Here is a 9948-nt window from a genome sequence, read left to right as displayed (position 1 = left end):
AAGAAGGGGGGGGGGGGGAGGGGAGATTATGGGGTCTTCATGGATGAAAGGAGTCCATGGATGAATAAGCTATCATACCTTGATTACAAATCCTACCAAGCTTGAAACAATGGAGTCTTAACCTAGCTTGACCCTCTTCTTCTTCTTCTTATTCTTCTTTCTAGAGAGAGGATTTTTGAGAGAGATTTATATTCATTTGGGGATTTAGCAATAATGATTTGGAATGGATTTATTACGGTCTAAAGTACTTTTATATGTGGTCTAAACTAGGGTAAAACTAAGTCACTTAATACTTAATTAATTCGAGAAAGTTCCATAAAGCTATCACTTAACCGCCTAATGACCAACACTGCCTCAGCCACGAGACCAAGCCCACGGGCCCTGGGTGGACCCACGGGGCGTGTTAGTAATCCATGGGTGGTGGTCTGCAAGGTGGTTTTTGGGACCCTGACCCACGACCCCTCACCTACGGGGCATGGATCCCCATACGGGGTGTGGGTCTCTTTCATGGGTGGACTATTTTTGGCAGCTTTTCTTGGCAGTTTGCTAGGGTCCTCCTCAAGGACCCTTGGTTGGTCCTTGGGGAGTCTTACCTTGACGTTCTACCCTGAAACGCTTCATTCTAAGTATGAGAGGTTAAATTCATAACTCTAACCCTCACATCAAGTTCTATTTTAGCCTCCTAGTTTTGGGTGTGTTACAATTGATGATATCTTGATTTACTCTCGGAGTCAGGATGAACATGTTAAGCATTTAAGGATTGTGTAGCAAATTCTCAAGGATTGGGAATTGTATGCTATGTTTAGCAAGTGTGAGTTTTGGTTGATCTTTGTTGCTTTTCTTGGCCCAATTACCTTCGGTGATTGTATTCAAGTTAAGCCTAAGAAAATCGAGGTGGTTAAGAATTGACCTAGACCTTTGTCCCCTTTATATATACAGTGTTTCTTGGGTCTAATCGGTTACTATAGAAGGTTTGTGGAAGGATTCCTATCTATTGCCTTTCCTTTGACCACATTGACTCAAAAAATGCTGAAATTCCTATGGTCGGAAGCTTGTGAAAAGAGCTGCCAAGATTTGGAAGATAGACTCACTTTAGCCCCTATATTAACATTATCAGAAGGATCAAATATAGACGAGAGTAGGGGCACCAACACCATGTCAGCATCAGGGCCTGATTATTCATGATTCAATGGATGAACCACCAGTATATCCCGCACAGATTGTCGATGTACATGTTGCCCCTATGGTAGTCGTGACTGCAGATGATCTGCTGAGTTACCATAGGTTTCAGAAGATGAAATTACCCTAGTTTTAGGGTCGTAGAGAGAGTATGATTATGAGTTCTTGAATTTGTTCCATGAGATGCTAGAGGTAGTAGGAATTGTTGATGTGTGTGGTGTTAATTTTGTTGCACTCTAGCTCTTGTGATATGCCATAGAGTAGCTGACGACTAATATGAGGTCTAGGTCAGTTGGATCTCCTCCGATTGAGTCGAATGTGTTCTCTACTGCCTTTCATGATCACTTTATTCTTTGGAGCGTGAGGGAGGAAAGTCGCCAAGATTTGAGGACCTGAGAAAGGGTAGCTTGTCTATTACTAAATATGATGCTCTTTTCTGTGAGTTATCTCGGCATGATATGTCTAATTTTCCGAATGAGGCGGAGTGAGCCGGTATATTCATGAGGGAATTGACGTTCTCCATCAGTTCTTATGTATTAAGAGCATCTCGAGAGGGGGCTTCCTTCCAATCTATTGTGAGCACCACAAATGAGGCGATATTGATGTTTAGGGAGGAATTTGGGGACCCCAAAAAGGCTTGTGCTATCGGTTTATTTTCTAGTGCCTCATTTAAAGGCATAGGATCGCATCGAGGTGGCAGTTCATGTTAGTGTCATGGACTCGTGCATGTATCTATGCCTGCAACTGGGACTGGTTAGGGATCATAAGGGTCTTATGGTTTTGGCTGAGGTGGCCATGGTAGCTTATTTGGTACGCAACATCTGTCTTCCACTCTGAGATTTTACTATGATTTTGGGAATCCGGGTCACATGATATGGTAGTGCCCTTTACGTACTCATTCAAGACCCCAACATACTTATTCAACTACTCTAGCTAGAGGTTTAATGCCTTCGACCAGGAGTTAAGGCAGAAGTCAGTTCGATAGAGGCGGCAGGGCTTCTAGTAGTGGTGCCATAGCCTAACAGGGCAGAGGTCGGGGATCTACTCAAACTTGAGATGGTCGAGAGGGAAATTGTTATGCATTTCTAGGGAGGCTAGAGTTCGAGATTGTTGATGTTGTGATTACATGTATCTTCCAATTTTCCATCGACCTAGGTCTGCATTTTTTGATCTGGTCCACTTTCTCGTATGTGTATACCTATTTTGCTGCTAAATTAGATATGATGTGTGATAGGATACCTGTGCCTATTTGTGTTTCTACATTGGTGGTTGAATCCTTAGTGGTGGATCATGTATATAGATCCTGTCTTGTTTCTCTCGCTGGGTATGATACTTGGGGTAGACTTGATCATTTTAGAATGGTAGATTTTAATATTATTTTGGGTATGGATTGGCTCTCTTCGTAGCATGTTATTTTCAATTGTTATGTTAAGACTGTGACCTTAGTGATGTTGAGTATCCCGAGAGTTGAGTGGATGTGTGCCAGTGGTTCTTAACCTAGCAAGGTTATCTCCTTTATTCGTGCTCAAATGATGGTTGATAAAGGGTGTTTGTATTATTTGACCTTTATCCGGGATACTAGTATTGAGTCACCACCCATGCATTACGTTCCCACAGTTCGGGAGTTTTGGAAAATTTTCATACTGATCTTATAGGTGTTTCTCTAAATAGAGACATTGATTTTTACATTTAATTGGATTCGGGAATCAACTCCATCTCTATTTCTCCTAACCACAATCATAGCAGCCTATATAGCATAACACAATCATAGCAATCTATATAGCGCGGAACTCGGCGTGAAGAACGTTATGATCTTCCCTATCTACCTTTTCCAAACTTAGACCCACCCCTAGTAAAATGCATTGGGCCTTTGCGACAATCACTAACATTGCGGTCTATCTTTCCACACCATAGAAACCATTATCGAGAGCAATTTCCTACAAAGACCCAACTGGAGTAACATGATACCCAACACTCGATGGTCCAGAATGACCAACATGAGAAGTTTGGCCTAAACTTTGCTTGTTGTCACCACCAAGACCTACCTCAGACCTCCATGGAACATGAGATGCTATCACTATTGGCTTGATAGATTGAAAAGAAAGATGTCACTCACTGAATTGATACTCACCTCAAAGTGGAATTTTGTCACCGTTGTACTGATGGCAATGCCTCTCACAAACATTAATGTAAGTCACAAGGAATGCCTAATCCACAACCTTCACATGACTCGCATCGAGGGGAAAGGTAGACCCTACCAATATTAATTGCTATGATACTAACTGGAGTGGAAAACCCGTCCCTCCAATCAACCACTGACTCAATTCCTGATCTAAAATAAACAATGTGGGATTATGCCCAACCCACTATAGAAATTTCAATACATAGTTATAAACGGAACACGAACTCAGCTGCAGACTAGTAAGACAGACTCTTCTCCGAGGAGCACCCACTTCACCAAGAACTACAACTACCTGAGGTGTACCCTCGGAGGAGCTCGAACCTCCTTACACTGAATATTGAGGAACCGAGGTGGCCAAGATCCTTCCAATGCCAAGGCTTTTCCTTCATAATCTAAATGCTAAGGAATGCCTCCGACTTCAAGGTCCATGCTTGACTAAGGCCTCTTAGCTTGATCATGTGTTGAAACTCTTATAGATTTTGTTGATGCTCTATCCACATCCAACGAATTCTTTGTGCTATCACCAAAGGAGAGACTAGGTTCCAAAGAAGCAATTTTAGAGGTTATTCAAAGTGAAAACACCTGATTAGAGTCAAAAAGAGAATTTCCTATTAATGTCCGATAGGCTTTTAAAAATAGGATACAAACGTCTCTGCACCAATCAGCAGGATTCTACTAGGCATTTTCTCTCACACCAATGATGTCAGTCAATCTAGAGCTCTGATACCAAACTGTCATGACCCAATTACTCAAGTCATGATGACTCCTACTACATCCCACCAGTAGGTAAGCTTAACCCTTGGCTCGAAGCCATAAGCAACGGGCTACCAAGTAGAAGCCAATAATAAAAAACAAAAAGACCTAACATCAGTTAGTATTTGAGAATCTAGTCCGAAATAGGAGTTCAAGGCTTTCACAATTACAAGACAAGTACTCGCTTTCTCTGAATACAATATAAAGAATATTCCTAGACAAAACAGATAGAAACCAGTAACTCCAGATGCCTGGAGCTCATCGAAATCTCTGAAACGCCAAGCTTCTCCGCACGACTCCTAATCAACGGTGATAACTCAAATGCGATTTGCATGGGGCAGAAGTGTAGTATGAGTACCAAAAATGGTACTCAGCAGGAAATGGCCGATTGAGCTCAAAAGATAGCGCAAGCATAAACAACAAGTAATAAGGAGAGCATATCACAAGTAACTAAATAGGAGATACTAAAGTAGCAAGGAAATAAAGAATATAAATAGGAAACAAGGGTTAAGAAATCAGATCAACAACACACCTGGATTGAAAGCCAACAATCTAATCGCAAGCAACTAAGATACCAAGTCAACTACCTAGTGTCATGAGGACCCACAACTACATTTCTAAAGTCAAAATCTACTAGGTAATAATAAAACAATACTAGAGTGCAAAATATAGTCAAGAATAACCTAACCAAACCCCATAAGCTTGAAAGGTACAAATAGAAAACATAACAAAACCGACCCCCATAAACCAGAGGGTACGAATAACACACAAGTATACTGGCACAGTGAGCAGCAGAATCATTTATAACCATCCAAACCTCTAACCAAAAGTAACAACCTCTAACGGCAAAGCATCAACCCCGGACTAAGAATAACCGCCTTGAACCGTAAACATCACCCTTGTACTGGAAATAATGGCCTCGAACCATGAGCATTGACCTCGCACTAGAAGAAACAACCTCGAGTCATGAATAACTAATACTGGGGCCGCCTACCCAGTTAGAAAACTCACAGGGGCACCAATAAGACCAAAAGCATGAATGAAAGGGCATCGACACGCCGATTAGTGAAGTAAAAATTGAGCACATCTCAGATACCTCTAATATCTCAATTATAAAAAGGAGCACATCCCTAACGCCTTGTATTCTCAAAAAATCAGTAAGTCAAGTGATCCAGGTGTTACGAGTCCCGTTAAAACCAATTTAGAATAAAACTGAGTAAAATTGTATTTCAACATGAACGATAAATATGCCAATGCATGGGCCAGGATAATACCACAAAATCTGTGAGAATGAACAAACAATGCAATGCATGTCATCACCAGAATTCAAACAAGGCACCGAAAATCAAATTATTATACAACAAATGAAACCACGATACTGAAGCAATGAGTACTAACTTGAATACATCTGGTCAACACATACGGCCTCAGGCCCAATAGTAAAATTATAAGCTCGATAATGATATAACATGCCAACACTAATCAAAAAGCAAAGGGATCAAGAAGTGATTTCAAATCAATATAGCGGGAGTAAACTCAAGTGACCACCCCTACCTCAATCACACCGCTCTAGTCCCAGATTGAGCACAGCAAGGACGAACCCACAGTTGTGACGAGCCAACAAGGTTACACGCATCATCGCTAGGAGAATGACATAAACTAATACCTAAAGGGAGAAAATATAACTACAATCTTTTAAAATACAACCTAAAGAATATATTTTTCAGCCTAGTCTAAGGCCACCATGAATCAATGCTAACAAGGATAAGCAAGATCATCTACACCACAAGCGAAGCTATAATGCTCAACTACACTTTATCCAATTCTAAGTATAGGTGGTCACAATCATATATAAACTCAACGAAGAGTTGGGGTCGATCCCATAGGGAGTGATACGGTAGATAATTCAGTTACGAAGTAAAAAGTGTGTTCTAATCATCTGTAGAAGTAAAAATTATCAAAACAATCAAAGTAAATTGCAGGTGTTTTACAACTAGTGTCAATTGTGGGGATTAGAGTGAATGATTAACAACTAATAAAACGAAGGAGTAATCAAATAGAGAGGAATCCTTAGGGATGTGATCGATTGAATGTCAGTTTCATTGTATGGGTGATTATTATCTACTAAAAGACGTTGAATCTTAGTAGGTAGGCTGGACTTTACATGTAATAACTATCTCTCAATCAACTACCACGAATAAGGTGAGTTCTCTCAAACCTCGACAATCCTAACACTACGAGCAACCCAAAACCTCAATTAATCTACTCTCTCAAGCTAGATTGGTATGATCAAATTCAAATTCACTTTCTCAAGCTGAATCCACAATAACCTAATCACTATAATCATCAATTGATAGTTTTAATCCAATAACTACTTTCTTAATCAAAGCTTTGAATACTAAGTTAGAACTGCAGTTCCAACTATAATTCATAAATGAAAACTCAACTATCAATTAAACCCACTTCAAAAAAACATTTAAATCAGTAAATAGTAACACTCATAAGCTAATTGAAACAATTAATCACATAATCACTGCCCCAAAGGATGGGGTTTTTAGCCAAACATTACAAAAACGCAAGAAAACATTACCAACTATATTCTCCATCAATTTGGGTAACAATCTGAAAGTCTTCTCAATGCTCCAAATTAAGTCCAAATGAAAACCCAACTCTAAATTACTTCTTCGAAGACTAAAAATGTGTTCTAGATAAAAAACCCAAAGTTAGAATGTGTGGGAACTGTGTGAAAACATTCAAAACTTTCGTAACTCATTTTCATCTTTTCAAAATTCTATTTATACATTCCTAGATTTGGTTTACCCTTTTTCAATTCCTCACTGTAACTTTAGGCGATCAGAGTTACCATTGCCATTCAATTCGACGCTTCACTGAGTTGCATTTATCATCGCTGAGTTGTCTTTTTCCCAAGGCTGGCCTTCTAGAACTTTGGTCGAGCGAAAGAACCACTCGTTGATTCTTCGATTGATCTTGGCAATCATCAACCTTGCTTTTCTTCAATTTTTTTTAGCTTTTCCGCTCTTTGTTGCCCGTTACTGTCCTTGCCTTGCTCCTTTGCATAGATTGCTGCAAATTAGCACTTTAGTGTCAGTTTAGAGCATAAAATAGGCATTGAGGACACTAAAACTATGGACATTAAGCCCTAAATGAGTCAAAATCTCCAACACATCAACACCCCCAATATAAACTTTTGCTTGTCTTCAAGTAAAACACAAGATCAATCAGCTCAACAGAGATTCCTATAAATAATTCTACTCAAGACTCAAGATGCATGAACATGAGGTTTAATCTACTCATGCAATGTTCACTTGTGTACTCCAAGTTTCAAACTATGAGTAGCCATCATAAAATAGAACTCAAGCTCACAATGCTTGCTTCAAATGCAAATTCAAGCTCATCAAGAGTATTCGAATACCCTCACATCAAGAATGATTACATTCTCATACAAAGCTTCAACAAAATTTCTGAATTTTGGAATCAAAAGCAACTCTCACACTCTCAAAGATAAACATATGCATGATTTTCCCTGGCCGTATTTTCCAATCAACACGACATTTGGCTCAATCAAGTTTACAAAGGTCTTTCAAGGCTTGTAATGGGGCTGAGGGTAAAGGTACAATCATTTTGGTTTAGTGACTTCCACCTTCATGAAACATGACCTTCATTTCACCTTTTGTCGTTTTCTTTCACTCTTTTCAATTTTCACAATCCATCCTATGTCCTTTTAAGCATGACTCATTGGATACCTCATTCTTTTGTCCATTCTGTTTCCTTTATTTCAATAATTCTTTTCTTTTTTGATCTTTTTCTTCTTTCACTTTTCTTTTCTATTTTTTTGTATGGACGGGTTCAATCTTTTTCAACATGATCCTTCTAGGGCGAATTTCTCAACTTCTAGACTTTACTCCTTTTTCCCACACCCCCAACTTAGGCTTTTGGACTAAGTTGTCTATTCAAAATGACCAATGCTTCATGAATATTTTAGGTGGGAGAGAAAGAGGTCCAATATGTTCAAATTTCATCCAACGAAAAGGGTAGGCTCAAACGGTGCCAAGCAAGGTTCACACTCTCACAAGGTGGTTACAAAGAGGTAAAATATCAATTTTTGTTCACTCTCCACAAACTTTGCCTAAGGTCATCTCTATCATTCGCCTACGCTAGGAGATTGGACAAACGTGGCAAGTTCTAGGTATTATCAAGTACACATTCCAAGACAACCTCACCACGCACGACATTCAACTATCAAACAAGACTTTAAAATTTTAGCTAGCGTGCAACGATGATCACTAGATTTATTTTCAATAACGAGACATCCACAATGAGATGTTAAGAGTTCACATATGACTTATGCAACTCCAATTTGCCTCATTAGAATCATACACATATTTTTCAATTAAGAGAACTATTGAAGTCATCGCCATTGATCACAACTGACACTCAAATTTGTAAGAGAACATACACAATCACAAACAACAGGAGGTGACAAATTTTTTAGTTTGGGTCAAAACCACATTTACATTAAAACCAATGGATCACAACCCAAATGTCACCAGCAAAGTCAATCATTCACAAAAGAAAATATTATCCATAAAAATAGCCCAAAAGAGGTAGGTATGAATATACCTCACCCCTCTAAACTAAACTAGCAATTATCCTCAAATGCAAATAAACTGATAAGTCTAAAAATAAAACTGAAAGAGAGTCAAGATCCCCCTGTCATGCTAAGCCAGAGGTGAATTCTCTATATCAGTGATTCTATCAGTCGGGGCATCAGTACCCGTTCCAGCTTCATCCTTTACTCCACTGGAGACCACTATATATGTATCCTCATAGACTCTCCACAACAGTCTGAACCATCTCCCCCTTGAGGTCCTATAGATCATCATATAATTCTGCATCTCGCGTGCCAAACTCATTCTCATCAGTCTCAGGAGCTTCTGACTCGACATCATCATCAGCCATAACAACATCTTCGGTCATGGTAGCTAGAGGGATCTCAGAAATTGCTAGGAAATTTGTGCTCGGAACCTCAGTAAGGTCCACCGTGCCAAAGAACATGGTCAGGTCTGTGGATTTCAGCTCATCCATATAACATCTCAAACTAGCAATATCAGCCTCCAAGGCATTCACATCATCAAGCTTCCTAGGACCCTCCTCACATGCCTCCAATCTCACTGTAGGGGCATCTAGTGCGAATCCATGGGCAGTAATTAGCTCCTAGTGCTCTCTAAACTCAGCCCAAATAAGAGCTAAGGTAGCAACAATAACCCTCTCGTTCATCCCAGGAATAGCACACTCTGCCCAAGAGGCACGCACATTAACAGATTGGGATATATGGTCCATCTTGATCAATATGGCCTCGGTCAATAGGAGTGGGGAAGCAACAACACCAATAGAACTAGGAGAAGTAGAAGGGGAAACAACAGAACTAGAGGGTGCAGTAGCAAAAGTGTCAGGGTTACCTGAAGGCTCACTGGCCCGAGTAGGAAGGGTTGCATATGTTGGCAACATTTCCACATCAACCACCGGGGAAGTATCCACCGGTGAAGCTCTCTTCCTCTTGGCCTCATCTCTAGTGTACTCGACCTCTATCCTCCGGATATCAGTAGAGGAAGTGGGAGTCACTTCGACATCTGTCTTCTCTATAAATGGCACCCGAGCACGTCTTCACAACTCCATGAAGAATACCAGAAATGAGAGAGAAGTCTAACTTTACTTAGCCCTCAAGGCCATCTTCGTCTTAATGATCAGGCCGATATTTAGTCTATCCCATTCCATGATGCAACCCAAAAATGGAGCCTTCGGATGTCTGAGTA

The sequence above is a fragment of the Solanum tuberosum genome, unplaced genomic scaffold (assembly GCF_000226075.1).
Source record: "Solanum tuberosum cultivar DM 1-3 516 R44 unplaced genomic scaffold, SolTub_3.0 scf00007, whole genome shotgun sequence".
NCBI classification, from domain to species: domain Eukaryota; kingdom Viridiplantae; phylum Streptophyta; class Magnoliopsida; order Solanales; family Solanaceae; genus Solanum; species Solanum tuberosum.
This window is presented reverse-complemented; position numbering follows the sequence as displayed.